The sequence below is a fragment of the Haematobia irritans genome, chromosome 4, assembly GCF_050003625.1.
Source record: "Haematobia irritans isolate KBUSLIRL chromosome 4, ASM5000362v1, whole genome shotgun sequence".
NCBI lineage: Eukaryota > Metazoa > Arthropoda > Insecta > Diptera > Muscidae > Haematobia > Haematobia irritans.
Genome location: NC_134400.1, coordinates 150,045,006 through 150,060,547, shown reverse-complemented (window position 1 = coordinate 150,060,547; position 15,542 = coordinate 150,045,006). Strand labels below are relative to the sequence as shown.

Below are 15,542 nucleotides of genomic sequence, written 5' to 3'. Positions count from 1 at the left end.
CGAATAATTTCCGTTGACTAAACTCAAAATGGGCAACAACAGAAGGTTTAACATCAAAACACACAACAAATGTGGAGCAACCTCAGACAAACTCTCTTAGTCATGTAACAATAACAAAATTTAAGAGATTGATTGAGAGCGAGAGTATATAAATAATTTCGAAGGTATCCAAAAATATTTACAGAGCAAATTATTAGTTGAACATTAACATTCACTCTCTCTCTCTCTCTCCTTCTTGTTGTTTACAGAGACGATCCCCCAAATGTTATGCTCCATTCACTGTGTGAGCCGGTCTCCCCTCATTGTCAGCCTTCATCTCTTTGTTTATTTGTTTGTTGTTGCTGTATTGATCAAGTGTTTGTATAATGTCTGCAGGGGGAGGGGGATACCAAAAAAGGCAGCAGCATCGTATCATTACGCTGAGCTACGAAGACAAGACGTACGAAATTCCTTATTTATTGTCATAGGTAGCCATCGCACAGTGACTTCGAATAAATCTTATTCAGACCAAAAATTAAGTATTTTTTCTATAGATCATATAATAAGTGATCCGAGAACTGTATTTCAAAGATTAAGGACAAATGCCCTGTTCCTCTATTTCGAAAGATTACAAACTTATTTTAATCGAAAGATAACTAATTTTGATTCTCACATTTCGAAAGGCACACACAAAAATTTTTTTTCCTGATTCAATTACGAAATTAATTGATCCGATTAATTTTTAAATTGAAATGTCTTAAAAATCACGAAAATTATAGTATCAATCATAGTTTTAATTGAGCATCAAAAAAAATACTTGATTAAAAAATTAATTGATTTCATTAACAAATTTCAATTAATTTTGTTAATAAAAAAGTAAATATTTTCAATCACTTTCTCAACTGACTTACTGCTTTTATTGGGAGCCACCGTGGTGCAATGGTTAGCTTGTGGTCGTGGGTTCGATTCCTACTTCGACCGAACACCAAAAAGTTTTTCAGCGGTGGATTATCCCACCTCAGTAATGCTGGTGACATTTCTGAGGGTTTCAAAGCTTCTCTAAGTGGTTTCACTGCAATGTGGAACGCCGTTCGGACTCGGCTATAAAAAGGAGGTCCCTTGTCATTGAGCTTAACATGGAATCGGGTAGCACTCAGTGATAAGAGAGAAGTTCACCAATGTGGTATCACAATGGACTGAATAGTCTAAGTGAGCCTGATACATCGGGCTGCCACCTAACCTAACCTACTGCTTTTATTTAGTTTGATTAAATAATTGATGGTTTCAAATACTTTTGTAATTATAAATGGCTTAGTCTTCCGCGTTTGATTAAAAAGTTAATTGTGTCAATTAATGTTTTAATTAAAAACATAAAAAATTCCAATAATTTACTTAATTGATTAATTATTTCTCGTTTGATTAAAATGTTAATTGCATTAATTATTTTTTTTAATTGAATAAGTTTTCAGCTTCACTAAACTTTTTAATTGGCAATATTTTGGTGATATTTTTGCTGTGCATGTCACTGCGTATTTCACTACCAATTTGGAGTTGAATACAATATATGCCAAGGGAACTGTAAATTCATTTTTAAAATTTGAATGAATTCTTTGGAAAGAATTGAAACAAATCCATTTTCTAATTCAAATTATACTCACACAGCCATAACGAACTTTCAAAGAGTGTTGCCAGTTCTGTGGATTTTTCCCTAAATTTTTTCTGTGTGCCCCCACCATTTTTAGTTGAAGACTTGGATATTCATTTTCTTGAACTCTTTACATTGGCCGACCGTGCGAACAAACGAAAACAATACTATTTTATCCCACACACAAATCCCCTGATCTCCAAATTAAAAAAATACCACAAACCACGAAAAAAAAATCTCCTAATCTGACAAGATTGTCTTGAAATCATACCTTATATCATAAAATTTGGCCGAAAATCCTCACTTTCTTATATCGAATTCTATTAGGTAACATTGTGCATTTTTGGGGACGAAAGCTACGTGATTTGGGGAATACCGGTAGAAAAATATTGGCAACACTACTTTCAAAAATGTCTCCAAACTCCAAATTAATTAGAATTCGAGTGACTGATTTATGGAAATCGAAACTCGACTTTCGTATTTCCAATATCGTTATGGACCTACTGTGCCTATCGTTACTGAGTAATTGCGACCCATACTTGTTTCCATAAATAACTGGTTTGTAATCGTATTTGACGCGTGTTTTTATGTACGTACTTACTCCCGGCCATTGCGGCACGTTCTATACTAACGAAAATGCCTGACAGGACAGGCTGGGCTAAGGAGAGACAGGCAGCAAACTTCAGTGATTTCGTGATTGCATCAATTTAAGCCGGTTTGTTGCTTAAAAAAAATCTCTTAGGGCTTGTCTGTTGGTGCTTCGGTCTTGTTGTTCGCATATTATCTTCTCTTTAACATTCACAATCCCATTGATCATAGTAGGTAGGTAGGTATGTTAATAATGACAAGAGGAAACATTCCCCAAACATTTTGGAGTTTAATGATCATTCCACCACCATTCAAGGGTTAATCTGTTCTATTTTTTTAATTGAAATCTTTAAAACTTATTTGGAATTTCGCTTCTGAAAATGTATATTTTACATAGTTTTTTTTTTTCGGGGACTTAAAAAAACTGATTATTTGACTGACATTTTGTTATGTACGGAACGTTCTCTCCATGTTCTATCCCAAAATAAAAATCTGAGTTTTGTAGCAATAATAGCCGTTTGAAGATGGTATAATACTGCGAGCTGATCTTTAAATACAAAATCAAAAGCCGACTTTAAGGATGGTATGTTATGTCATCATTGTATATCCTAGCAACAACAAGGTAACCGCATGTGATTCCTTCTGCTTTGCCAGTAATCAATACCTTACTACACGCCTAAAAACGAGTTTCTCATATGTTTCGGTCACAACCCAAAAATAACATTTTGCTCTTAAAACATGTTTGAGGTGATGATATTCCTTCTCTGGGTGCACTTCAAATATGTTTCAAACACAGAAAATAATATTATAATTTTTGAGCTAACAATAAATTGTTGTTACAGAAAATTTTTAAATTCAACAAAATTTTTGTTGATATAACAAAATGTTTGTTGATATAACAAAATTGGTTGCTAAAGTGACTAAAATCGTAATTGTATTTACAAATTACGTTGTTAGCTCAAATTTAAACATAATTTTAATTGTATTGACAATCAAATTAATTGATATTTTTTTGTGTGAAGGAAAAATTTTATTTCGAACAGGGAACATGTAACATATTTGTCGCAATCATTATTTTCTCGGAAATTATGTATTTAATGTCGACAATCATTCATATGTTTTCCGAGAAAATAACAAGAGCCCGAAAAAAAGGTCTGCCACTTAAACCTACTCTCCAAATTGCCTAGGACGCAAATGACCAACGGATTGAGATCCGGAGATTTTGTAGGCCATATTGCGGCATAAATGGTTGAGTGCGCTAGTGCTGAGTCCTGTTGGAATGTCCATGGTATGAGGACGAAATGTTTGTCTGTCCATGGCTCCAATACAGTCTTCAGAACATTTTCCTGATAATATTCGGTGGTATTTATTTTGACCCCACGGTCGATGAATACGATCGGGAAGCGACCACTGGCCGTTACGTCGCCCCACACCATTTCCATCGGCGGTGCTTAAGTTCTGGAGGCCAATCGAAGATGGGATTTCATTTTGTTTGTTCACATACAGCTTCATTTGGAACAGAGAAAATCAAATTTTATAACTGACCACTTTCGTGCAAGCAAAACAACTCATTGGCTCTTTTCGCACGATATTTTTCTATCACTACAGCGTGCATTGAAAAAACAGCATGTCCGGTTCCAAAGATTTTGTCTTTACTTTAAAAATTTTAGTATTGATTTCGAGCCAAAGAAGCGAAGAATACAAGTAAGGATACTTTTAAGACACAATTCTCTTTTAAATTTGAGTTTTGTGTAAATTTTAATTTTTCGTTTTTTTTCAGCTTTCTTCTTTATATGCTATCAAAGTCCTTTAAAAACGAGTTAACGACAACTTTATTTTCCAAATTCAGACTCAACTTCCTGTAGAAATTGTGCTATGTTTCAAGTAAAAAAGTCTTTAAAATAAAGTGTTGAAAAACATGTCCTATATTTGAACGATTTTTTGTAGTCAAGATGCAAAAAGACAACAAATTTAAAGACAATTTCATTAATTTTAAAGAAATTTTCTGACAATTAAAGACAATTTCATTAATTTTAAAGACATTTTCCGAATTATTAAAGTCAAGTTGACTTTAGCCCAAAAATATTTTCTTTCATGTTATGATACCCATTTTTAAGTGAAATCACTTAATTATAAGGACAATATGACTTCATTGAAAAGTTTATCGACTTTTGCACAAGGAAAAAAACTTTATATTAGAGAAATGCGTCTTCTATGCTAAGCAAAATTTGCATTCGTATTTTAAAGACATGAAATCTTTGACATCACAACAATATTTTTTCAATGTATTTTCGATCAGCCTTCAGTTTTCGAATTATTCACATTTAAATGCCGGAGGTCTCTAAAGATAGCCACTTGTGATTTTCCAGCAATCACATTAACATGCTTGAATTCCATTACGAATAATTTTATATCTGAATGCAATAGATAAAAATGCTTTTGTAGGCTTGCAAACAATAAAATAAAGTGTCGCTAGAATAAATCCGCCAGTTGGCAGATGAGCGGTTTAGTTGCAATACATACTAGCCATTTCTTAGACATCCAACATTTTTTCTACGTTTTAGACAAATTTTACAATAAATAGTAATAACTATATAATATAAAATCACCAGAGAGAGTGAGTCTATGATTTTCTAGGATATTTTTTGTTAGGGAAGAAGCTTCCAGAGATTTTTTCCAAAGATTTTTGACCTTCTCTGAAGGATTTTTGTATTGATTCCGGGTCAAAGATGCGGCTTCGTTAAAATAAAGAAATTTTTAGGGACCTATCTAGTTTTAAATATAGTATCAGTAAAATGAAAATTCAGATCCCATTTATCGAATTATCATTATCTCTTTGGTATATATTAATAAAAACCAAGTATATATGGCCGTAAGTTCGGCCAGGCCGAAGCTTATGTACCCTCCACCATGGATTGCGTATAAACTCCTTCTAAATACTGCCATCCACAATCGAATTACTTGGGTTGCGGTAACGCTTGCCGATGGCAAGGTATCTTAAAACCTCTTAACACCGTCTTCTAAAATGGAAGTAAGTTCATACGTGGTATATATTAAATTAAAAAATACCGATTAAATGCGTATATAATTCAGTTTGACAAAATTTTCTATAGAAATGAAATTTTGACAAAATTTTCTATAGAAATGAAATTTTGACAAAATTTTCTATAGAAATAAAATTTTAACAACATTTTCTATAGAAATAAAATTTTGACAAAATTTTCTATAGAAACAAAATTTTAACAAAATTTTCTATAGAAATAAAATTTTGACAAAATTTTCTGTAGAAATAAAATTTTGTTAAAATTTTCTGTAGAAATAAAATTTTGACAAAATTTTCTATAGAAATAAAATTTTGACAAAATTTTCTATAGAAATAAAATTTTGGTAGATTATTTGTGGCTCGAGTGGCAACCATGATTATGAACCGAATAAAATTTTAACAAAATTTTCTATAGAAATACAATTTTGACAAAATTTTCTATAGAAATAAAATTTTGACAAAATTTTCTATAGAAAAAAATTTTGACAATATTTTCTATAGAAAACAAATTTTAACAAAATTTTCTATAGAAATAAAATTTTGACAAAATTTTCTATAGAAATAAAATTTTGGTAGATTATTTTTGGCTCGAGTGGCAACCATGATCTGGGATCGGTTTATATGGTGGCTATATATAATTATGGGCCGATGTGGACCAATTTTAGCATGGTTGTTAGAGACCATATACCAACACCATGTACCAAATTTCAGCCGGATCGCATGAAATTTGTTTCTCTTCGAGCCTCCGCAAGCCAAATCTGGGGATCGGTTTATATGGGGGCTATATATAATTATGAACCGATATGGACCAATTATAGCATGGTTGTTACATACCATATACCAACACCATGTACCAAATTTCAGCCGGATCGGATGAAATTCTCTTCCCTTTGAGGCTCCGCAAGCCACATCTGGGAATCGGTTAATATGGGGTCTATATATAATTATGGACCAATGTGAACCAATTTTTGCGTGGTTGTTAGAGACCATATACAAACATCATGTACCAAATTTCAGCTGGATCGGATGAAATATGCTTCTCTTAGAGGCTCCGCAAGCCAAATTTGAGGTTTATATGGGGGCTATACGAAAAAGTGGACCGATATGGCCTATTTTCAATACCATCTGACCTACATCAATAACAACTAATTGTGCCAAGTTTTAAGTCGATAGCTTGTTTCATTCGGAAGTTAGTGTGATTTCAACAGACGGACGGACAGACGGACGGACATCCTTAGATCGACTCAGAATTTCACCACGACCCAGAATATATATACTTTATGTGGTCTTAGAGCAATATTTCGATGTGTTGCAAACGGAATGACAAAGTTAATATACCCCCCATCCTATGGTGGAGGGTATAAAAAGTTTTAAACCAATGATACAGAACCTCAAGATAAGTCTTAGCCTATATTGGAAACTTACATCTAAAGATTCAATTTATCAGTTGATTTAAATCAAAAATGGATTTCTTTATCTTAGGGAAATTTTGCCTTACTTCAAAGACACACGACTTAATCGGAGGGACGTAAATTTCCAAGATTCGTGTCCTAAATGTAACCCTTTCACGACCGATGTCTACTAAGGACATTCGAAAACGACACCAAATTCTATTTTCCCACTCAGTTTCGATTTATTTCTCGATGTTATTTTAAAGTAGAGGTTTTAATCTAAATAAGCTATAAATATTTTCCATATTGGTGAGCAGTAAAAAACTTCTTTAACAATAAACGAAAAATACGAAAATTCGAGACAATTTTTCTACTGTATGTTTCTAGTAACTGGACATTCATACCAAAACTATAGCTGATACTATTTCGGGTTCTTTTTTGTTTTGTTTTTTTCACACTTTGAAAAATATTATAGGTCAAACAGCGCATATTTCGTAAGGCCATTCAAGAATCAAATTTTCAGAACAAGCTCATATAGCTTTTCAAGTAATTGAGGTAGGTTCTCAAAATGACAATTATTGTTCTACATACTGTTAGTACAAGTAGAAACAGAAGAAAAATTAAAGTTTTTAACATTGGGTTTATTTCGGTAGTGAAAGGGTTAATGAAAAAAATTTAAGCAAAGTTTGTAAACTTTCTTTTAAGAAATTTGTCCTTAACCATTGCGAAAATTGCATGTCTTCAAATTTAGGTTCTTTCATATCAGGCCAATATTTTTTCAGGGTATGCTCTTACCGAATCGGATGTACCTTTAAAATATTTAGAAAGTTAGTGTGTAAATCACCTTCGTATTCGTATACGAGTATATGTGGAAAATGACAAGACTTTTCCGATTTCGTTTTTTGTTTGAGAATGAAACACAATACGCATATGTTCTTTTACTTCCTACGCATTAATTCTCTCGATTTCTTGTGATCCTCTAATTAAACTGATATTTGTATGGTGTCTCTAGCTCTTGCGTTTATAAGTGACTTTCGCTGCAGCCATTAGTGTCATGTAAAAATTCTAAATTTAAATTTCAGAAGGTGTCTGATTTTCACGTTCATCTCTCTCTCGCAATACAGATGATACATCCACTTAATGTTGGTCTTGCCCGATTTTTTCCTCGTAGTGTTTCAGTATTTGTATTCGAAATTATTATTTATTTTTAAATTTGTGTCATCTTTCTTCGGTTGCATTGAACAGAAAAACAGATAATGACGACTAATGCATTGGCAAACTAAACATTTAGAGATAATATTCAACAAACGCAAAGTGCATTCAAATTTGCTTAGAAATTTCAAATGTCAGTATTGCAAAGAGCAAACATTACATCTGGCACAAACTATAAATTTGTGTCAAACTAAAAAACAAATAACATATAATAATAATACGAATGTGTGTTTTTATTATTAATAGATAACAGATTTTTGAAAAACAAAATAATATACGATTATTATTGTATGAAGGGAAAGGTTGAGAACAAGTACACGTATGCATGGTTGCAGAAACGTAAGAACCTTGAAATTTATTAGTTGACCACTTGTGCGAACATTGGCTAGACATAAAAGCAAAATTGTATTATAGGAAAGTAGAAAAATAGGGGTCGTTTAAATACATTGAAGTGCGCAGTTCAATGAAATTTTGCCATGCTTTCTAAGATCATTAAGAACTTCGTTCATTGTTTGCAATGAATTAATTTGTGGTTGTAATAAACAAATGCATGGTTATGAATTATGGCAAAATCGGATATCTTTACATGGTTTCATAAACACCTAAATATTTTTCAGTGTTAGTTTATTTATTCTTAGTATGACTGGAGGTGACTTTAAAGTTGCTTGAAGTGGTGTCACGACCAAGTAAAAACCTCACGCATAGAATGACTATGTCACGACCAAGTAAAAACCTCACGCATAGAATGACTATGATCACCTCAAATAGGTTTCAAGAAAATTGGGTAGGAAACATAATTGTCGCAAAACTATTGTTTTGTTGTCAAACATAAATATGTTTGCCAAAAATCACATACAGAATTTCCGAGAAAATAACAATGTTGCGGCAAACAATTTACATGTTCCCCTTCTAAATATAACATTATGCTTTTCAAACATGTTTGAAATGTTCATCGCCCATCTCTGAATGTGGGGAAGTACTCGTAGATGAAGTGAAAAACTGTTTACAAAGAGAATTTATGTCATGCTCTCAGTAATACCGTAATCTTGGAAATAATGACTTACAATCACAAGACAGTTTGATTACCAAATATAACAGGTTGGCTGATAAGTCCCCGGTCTAACAAAGAAAAACACATTTTTTTGTCAAAATTCGTTTTTATTATTCCACATAGTTCCCTTCAAGAGCGATACAACGATTATAAAGACCTTCCAATTTTTTGATACCATTTTGGTAGTACTCCTTCGGTTTTGCCTCAAAATAGGCCTCAGTTTCGGCGATCACCTCTTCATTGCAGCCAAATTTTTTCCCTGCGAGCATCCTATTGAGGTCTGAGAACAAGAAAAAGTCGCTGGGGGCCAGATCTGGAGAATACGGTGGGTGGAGAAGCAATTCGAAACCCAATTAATGAATTTTAGCCATCGTTCTCAATGACTTGTAGCACGGTGCGTTGTCTTGGTGGAACAACACTTTTTTCTTCTTCATATGGCCGCGATTTCGACCTTCAAACGTTCCAATAACGCCATATAATAGTCACTGTTGATGGTTTTTTCCTTCTCAAGATAATCGATAAAAATTATTCCATGCGCATCCCAAAAAACAGAGGCCATTACTGTGCTAGCGGACTTTTGAGTCTTTCCACGCTTCGGAGACGGTTCACCGGTCGCTGTCCACTCAGCCGAGTGTCGATTGGACTCAGGAGTGTAGTGATGGAGCCATGTTTCATGTCACATATCGACGGAAAAACTCGGGTGTATTACGAGTTAACAGCTGCAAAAACCGCTCAGAATCATCAACACGTTGTTGTTTTTGGTCAAATGTGAGCTCGCGCGGCACCCATTTTGCACAGAGCTTGCGCATATCCAAATATTGATGAATGATATGATCAACACGTTTCTTTAATATCTTTAAGGCCTCTGCTATCTCTATCAACTTCATTTTACGGTTATTCAAAATCATTTTGTGGATTTTTTTGATGTTTTCGTCGGTAACCACCTCTTTCGGGCGCCCACTGCGTTCAGCGTCCTCCGTGCTCATTTCACCACGCTTGAATTTTGCATACCAATCAATTATTGTTGATTTCCCTGGGGCAGAGTCCGGAAACTCATTATCAAGCCAAGTTTTTGCTTCCACCTATTTTTTCCCTTCGGAAAACAGTATTTTATCAAAACACGAAATTCCTTTTTTTCAATTTTTTTTTTTTACAATAACAAAAGTTGCTTCACAAAAGACGCTCTATCTCACAAACTAATTGAATTTTTACACGAATCATTTGAAGGTTGGTACTATATAAAAATACTATGCATTTAATACTAGCGACGTCATCTATGTGTCAGACCGGGGACTTATCAGTCCCCGTTAAGATTTTCAAGAAAACTAAACAAGGTCAGTTTACTAATTTCTTGTCCACACGTATAATTTAACCCGTGGCAATGTTGCAGACTAAATGAGGCGTAAAACTGCTTACATGGACCATTTGTGCCATACCCGCAGCAATACCGTAGGCTTGAGACTTACCATCACCGGAGGGGTTAGGTCACCATAGACCAGATTTTCATAATGTGTATTTCAACCAATTTTAAGTGGCTATCATTTCGAAACCGCTCGTCTGATAGCAGAAACATTGATTACAGTGATAGTTCATTTAATTCTTTACAATCCTACACAAATTTTTTGCATTCAGAAATAATGGTATTCGTGATGGATTTCAAGCGTGTTAGTATGATTGTCTTATATATTTTCCAGAAAATCCACTAGCGGCTAACTTTAGAGTCCTCCAGCATTTAGATAAGAATAAATTATTTATTTCTCCTACCATTGCTCGTTATGGCGATACTGTCAGTGTTGCTTAGCGTCCAAAAAGTGGACGAAATGATCCTAAAAGTGAAGACCTGATCGAAACTACGCCTCAGTGATAGAACAATTGTTTCTGAGCTAAACCTATTGCGAAAAGGGATGCAAACACATATTGGAAAATTTAGACTGGACAGAGCCAATGAGTTGTTTTGCTTGCACGAAAGTGACTAGTTACGAATTTGGTTTTCCCCGATGAGCAGCCAATCTAAAATGAGCAGTTTGTGAAGAAACAAAATGATCGGTTTTACTTGGCAATGAGATAATGGTGTGGACTCATTCATTGACCGTGGAATCAAAATAAATACCGAATATTATCGGGAAAGTGTCCTAAAGACAGTATTGAAGCCCTGGGCAGAAACACTTTTCGGCTGCAAACCATCGACATTGCAAAAGGAATCAGCACCATCGAACTCAGTAGGCGGCAACCAAGAATGACTTAAAATGGAGGTTACTCGCTTCATATCTACCACATAATGACCATCAAAATCTCCGAATCTTAATACGATGGATCTGTACACCTGAGACTTTTCGGAGAGCAAGGTTAGCACTAAATAATACCAAAGTGTCGATCAATTCACTTCGCCGGGAATGGGCAAAAATACCGTAGAACCAATTTCATGCAGCGTATGATGGCTTTGTCGGCAGTTTAAAGGCCATAGTTCGTGCCAATGTTATCCACTTCGAATAATTCTAAACTGATGCTAACATTTGATGGTATTTCAAATATTTTTTGATTTTGAAAAGTACAAAAAAGAAAAACCACATGCAAAAAATATAACATTTTATTTTGTTGTATTACATATCAGCAACCCTTACTACCAAGTTTCATATACAGTTGTTGTTTATATCTTTTAAGCTATTTTTTTTGCTAATATCTCGGGCACAGAAATCTTGCTAGCAAGATTTCTGTATTTTGTCTTTTCTCTGCCACACTGAAAAAAAATATTGTCGTGAGACCAAAGAGTTTTAGTTAGCAAAGAAGACGCATATCTTTGATATAGAGTCGATAACCTATTGCTAACCTAATGAATTAAGTCGTTTTGCTCTTATAGTGGTTCGACTTAAAAATGAAAATACAATTTGGACAAAATTTTCTATAGAAATAAAATTTTGACAAAATTTTCAACAGAAATAAAATTATGACAAAATTTTCTAAAGAAATAAAATTTTGACAAAATTTTCTATAGAAATGAAATTTTGACAAAATTTTCTAAAGGAATAAAATTTTGAAAAAATTTTCTAAAGAAATAAAATTTTGACAAAATTTTCTAAAGGAATATAATTTTTGCAACATTTTCTAAAGAAATAAAATTTTGACAAAATTTTCTATAGAAATAACATTTTGATAAAATTGTCTAAAGAAATAAAATTTTGACAAAATTGTCTATAGAAATAACATTTTGACAAAATTGTCTAAAGAAATAAAATTTTGACAAAATTGTCTAAAGAAATAAAATTTTGACAAAACTGTCTAAAGAAATAAACTTATGGTCAAATATTTGCCTAGTGTGACCATAATCTAAGAGGTACTTACATTTTCTATAGACAAAATTATCTATATAAATATAATTTTGACAAAATTTTCTATAGATATAAAACTTTGACAAGATTTTCTTTAGAAATAAAATTTTGACAAACTTTTCTATAGAAATACAATTTTGACAAAATTTTCTACAGAAATAATATTTTGAGAAAATTTTCTTTAAATTCAATATTTTAATTTTCGTGTTAGGTCATAGTATCAAAGTTCTATGGTGAGTAAGGTTTTCGTTTTTTGTAGAAGTGGTAACTTTACCTTTATGGAGCAAGCTAAAATCGTTAAAACATTAAAAATTTTACACAATTACAATTCAAGGGATATTTACGAGGGCGGTTTGGAAACTTCTTAGCCTATCAATGAAAGAGAATAGTTAGTTTTTCTTTTTAACAACCATGCAAAAATTGGTCCATATCGGTCCATAATTATATATAGACCCCATATAAACCGATCCCTACATTTGGCTTGTGAAGCCTCTAAGAGAAGCATATTTCATCCGATCCGGCTGAAATTTGGTACATGGTGTTGGTATATGGTATCTAACAACTGTGCAAAAATTGGTCCACATCGGTCCATAATTATATATAGCCCCCATATAAACCGATCCCCAGATTTGGCTTGCGAAGCCTCAAAGAGAAGCAAATTGCAACCGATCCGGCTGAAATTTGGTACATGGTATTGGTATATGGTCTCTAACAACCGTGCAAAAATTGGTCCACATCGGTCCATAATTATGTATAGCCCCCATATAAACCGATCCCCAGATTTGGCTTGCGAAGCCTCAAAGAGAAGCAAATTGCAACCGATCCGGCTGAAATTTGGTACATGGTATTGGTATATGGTCTCTAACAACCGTGCAAAAATTGATCCACATCGGTCCATAATTATATATAGCCCCCATATAAAACGTTCTCCAGATTTGACCTCCGGAGCCTCTTGGAGGAGCAAAATTTATCCGATCCGGTTCAAATTAGGAACGTGGTGTTAGTATATGGTCGCTAACAACCATACCAAAATTGGTCCAATCACACAAAAATTGGTCCATATCGGTTCATAATCATGGTTGCCACTCGAGCCAAAAATAATCTACCAAAATTTTATTTCTATAGAAAATTTTGTCAAAATTTTATTTCTAGAGAAAATTTTGTTAAAATTTTATTCGGTTTATAATAAAATTTTCATCATTGTCAAAATTTTATTTCTATAGAAAATTTTGTCAAAATTTTATTTCTATAGAAAATTTTGTCAAAATTTTATTTCTATAGAAAATTTTGTTCAAATTTTATTCGGTTCATAATCATGGTTGCCACTCGAGCCAAAAATAATCTACCAAGATTTTATTTCTATAGAAAATTTTGTCAAAAGTTTATTTCTATAGAAATTTTTGTCAAAATTTTCTTTCTATAGAAAATTTTGTCAAAATTTTTATTTCTATAGAAAATTTTGTGAAAATTTTATTTCTATAGAAAATTTTGTTAAAATGTTATTTCTGTAGAAAATTTTGTCAAAATTGTATGTCTAATTTGTCAAACTGAATTATATACGTATTGGATCGTTCTTTTTTGATTTAATATATACCACGTATGGACTTACATACATTTTAGAAGATGGTGTTAGGAGGTTTTAAGATACCTTGCCATCGGCAAGCGTTACCCCAACTTAAGTAATTCGATTCTGGATGGCAGTGTTTAGAAGAAGTTTCTACGCAATCCATGATGGAGGGTACAAAAGCTTCGTCCTGGCCGAACTTACGGCCGTATATACTTGTTAATTTGGTACATTTTTGGTAAAATGTTCTTCGAGTTTTGGTAGTTTTTTTTTTTTTGGCACAAGTGGCAAACGTGGTTGAAAACGGGCTTGGTTTTTCTGCAGTGCGCATAGCCATCTATGACGAACATTTTCATCTAAACTCAACGTAAGCAAATAACCGGAAAGCATATAATAATGTTCGAAAAATGTTTTGCCTAAATTTTATTGGACTTTAATTGAATATTTCATAATTTTCAATTATCAAATTAATGGCTTTGATATACGGGCCCCTTTAGTTTCGTTTTTTTACTTCTAACATCAATTTTTCCCTCATAATGTGATTTTTTCTCGTATGCTGCAACGAAAGATTACAAAACTCAGCAATGCATTTCAATCGCTTTTTTTTTTTTTTGTATAACAAGTTTTTGAAAATCATGCAACAAAGCTACCATTGGATATTTGCCTGCATTACCGCCTAGGCTCAAAGCAAATGCCTACAGTACGATATTGACGATGCCAGTAATTAAGAGCTTTTTTGTAACTGCGGTTCATAGTTTTTGTGATGCTAATCAATCCATTTAGATGATAGACAAATGACGATATCAGATGGGCGGTGGACATACTGATAAATTGGGACGAATATTTGAGAATTTCTAATTGGCTTCAATAAAAGTTTCCCCACCGATTGCTGACATTATTAGGAAGGGTTCATTGACTTGTGATGGTTTCATTTTTACTTCCATATCACTTTTTTTGTATGGGGGCCATGGTAAAGTTGTTTCGAATTTGGTAAAACTACAAGACATGTTACAATAATTTAACACATTGATCTATCACATTCAAGAGCTATTAAAGGCATTGTCAACTACCAAAATGGTTAAGTGTTTGCTGTCAATGTCATTACCAAATATGTGGACAGCAAAACCATCATAATAACCATCTATGTGATGGTGACGACAATCATTTTAGAAAATATGGGCAGATAAAGGAAATTGGTATTGAAGGAATGATATGATGGGAGATCTTCCGCGTTTTCATAAAACCAACAATTAATAGTGGATAAATGTAGGTTTATGGACTTGTCGCCCAGTTTAAAAAAGGGAAGAGGAAACTAGGTATGTGAATGGACGTTTTTTTTCTTAACGAAATTTGAAAATATTTTGGAAATGGTAAGAAAATTTAATACTAAGGAAAGCTTTTCTGCAAATCCGACATTCATGTCACACGTTTTTATGGGGGGGGCTATATACACCCAGCAAACAAATTTGCAAGTTCTTCTTAATGCACAACTATAAAAAAAAAAAAACAAGTAAAGAAAGTCTAAAGTCGGGCGGGGCCGACTAAATTATACCCTGCACCACTTTGTAGATCTTAATTTTCGATACCATATCACATCCGTCAAATATGTTGGGGGCTACATATAAAAGGTTTGTCCCAAATACATACATTTAAATATCACTCGATCTGGACAGAATTTGATAGACTTCTACAAAATCTATAGATTCAAAATTTAAGTCGGCTAATGCACTAAGGTGTAGCACA

The 15,542-nt window shown here is 33.3% G+C and overlaps 1 protein-coding gene across 18 annotated transcripts in view; it reads right to left on the bottom strand.

Moving 5' to 3' along the window:
• Window positions 1–15,542, bottom strand: part of Svil (Supervillin) — a 1,072,938-nt gene that overhangs the window by 73,078 nt on the left and 984,318 nt on the right. The gene's annotated exons all lie outside the window — the stretch shown is intronic.